General features: G+C 37.6%; 1 protein-coding gene across 1 annotated transcript in view; it reads right to left on the reverse strand.

Moving 5' to 3' along the window:
* SLC9A8 (solute carrier family 9, subfamily A (NHE8, cation proton antiporter 8), member 8) overlaps window positions 1-2,436 on the reverse strand; it is a 59,870-nt gene that overhangs the window by 42,046 nt on the left and 15,388 nt on the right. The window lies entirely within an intron of this gene.

Consider the following 2,436-nt stretch of genomic DNA (forward strand, 5'->3'; position numbering starts at 1 on the left):
ACAGAAAGCTGGAGAAACAGACCTTCTGGGAGGGGTGAGGAGACAAAACTAGGACATAGAAGTTTATTGAGAAAAGATGCTGTACTAACACAAATTGTCATGGAGAAGAAGGGACTTGAGGTGAAGAGAGATGAGCAATTTAAACTTTATAAACCTCTATACTATTTGAATTGTTATGTATTATTAAAAGAGTAATAAAGTTACTTTGAAAGAGACCAAGACAAAAGAAGTCTGAGCTATAAAGGGAGGCGATGACCACATCTGCAGACCAGGAGCTGCATTCATTTGTCAGGTGGCAGGAAGCACTGATTCTAAGCCCTCTCAGCTAGAGTTCCCCAGTTGCTTCTTTTTCCTTATCTCTTCAAGTTGTGTATACATTTTAAGGAGTTTTATACAAATTTTTATCAAGTAACTAGCTCATTAATACTCTTAAAATGTTATAACAAAACCCAAAGTCCCTTTTGATGAAATCCCACTCTCATCTTAACTCTCTCTTTTCCTGACCCAAGGTAACCAACTATCTTGACAGGTTTGAGGAATATTCTATGAGACCCCTTACATATTTATATTTAAACATATAGTCCTGGTGTGTGTGTGTGTGTGTGTGTGTGTGTATACATAAGGCACAGCTATGTTTACTTATATAAAATTTATGGTGCTGCAATGTATCTTTCTACTATTTACTATTTTGCTCAGTGTTAAGTCTTGATCTATATGTAAAAATAGATCAGGGATTATTACATGCAAATCTGCCTCATTCCTTTTAACAGTTCTACAGCATAGCATAAAAATGCCACAGGTTGAATAGATATTTCTGCAAAGGAGGTATACAAATGGCCAACAAGTACATGAAAAGATGCTTGACAACATTAGTCATCAGGGAAATGCAAATCAAAACCATAATAAGATACCTCTTCATACCCACTAGGATGGTTATAATTTTCAAAAACACAGAAAACAAGTGTTGGCAAGGCTACAGAGAAACCGGAACCCTCCGACGTTGATGGTGGCAATGTATAATGGTGCAACTGCTGTGGGAAACAGTTTGGCAGTTCCTCAAAAAGTTAAACTGAGTTACCACAGGATTCAGGAATTCCACCAAGACAACTGAAAGTGTACTTTCCTACAGAAACTTGGATATGGATGTTCATTGACAGCATTCTTCAAAATAGCTCAAAGGTGGATACAACCCAAATGTCTATCGAGTGATTAATGGATTAAAAAATGTGGTATATCCATACAATGTAATATTATCTGGCAATAAAAAGGAATGAAGCACTAATTCATGTTGCAATGTGAATGAATCTTGAAAACATGCTAAGTGCAAGAAGCCAGACATAAAAGTTGTATTTTATGATGCATTTAAATGAAATATCCAGAATAGGCAAATCTATAGAGTCAGAAATGATTGCCTTGGATTGAGGACTAGGGCTTTGGGGGCAATAGCTAAAGGGCATGAGGTTTCTTTTTGGGATGATGAAAATGTTCTAAAGTTAATTTTTAGAATGGTTACACAATCCTGTGCCTATACTAAAAAACACTGAATTGTACAGTTAAAATGGGTAACTTGTATGGTATGTGAATTATATCTCAATAAAATTGTTATAGAGGAAAGAGGGAAATGGGGAGTGACTGCAAATAGATAAAGAGTTTCTTTTTGAAACAATGAAACTGTTCTGGACTTAGATGGTAGTGGTGGTTGCACAACCCTGTGAATTGTACACTTGGAAACTGTGAAGTTTATGGTATGCAAATTACATTTTAATTTTTTTAAAGTCACATTTTAAAAACTAGTCCTCTTGTGTAAGAGTGTTGCCCTAAGGCGGATCCAGAGACAATGAATGGCATGAGCTTTTTTATATCTGAAAATGTTGCCAAATTGTCCTCCAAAGTGGCAGTATGGCTTTCCACCAGAGCAATCCCCACATCCTCACCAACCCTGGAAAATCATCAGACTTTAAACATTTCTGCCAATATGCTGGGCAAGACACTGTACTTTAAGGTTTCAGTTTGCATTTTCAGTCAACCTGCCTTCAGTTTTTATTATATAATACCAGGAAAGCTGAACCTCTTTTCATGGTTTCAGATTTCACTTTTAAAGCTAGTGTTTTTCTGCTCTACTAAAACCTCAACTTTCATTTTCCTTTGTAAATGTACACCAAACTTTAATACCATGATTAACACTTGAAATTACATATGAAACAGTAACATTTAAAAATCAAAAATTATTCTATTGCCTAAGCTTGTTTTTATATTCCTACTAGAGGCCTGGCGCTACAGTCCTTAGGCTTGGCCTTTGATCAGGGCCATCTTCCCTGGCTGCCCGCAGCCGGCCCCGTCCCCCGCTGCCACCCACCCCCTAGTTCCCTGTTTGCCATCACCATCGGGTGATTGGAGCCTGCTGGCCAGGAGGAGGAACCGAGAGGTCAGCTGTTC

The sequence above is a fragment of the Myotis davidii genome, unplaced genomic scaffold, assembly GCF_000327345.1.
Source record: "Myotis davidii unplaced genomic scaffold, ASM32734v1 scaffold935, whole genome shotgun sequence".
Lineage (NCBI taxonomy): Eukaryota > Metazoa > Chordata > Mammalia > Chiroptera > Vespertilionidae > Myotis > Myotis davidii.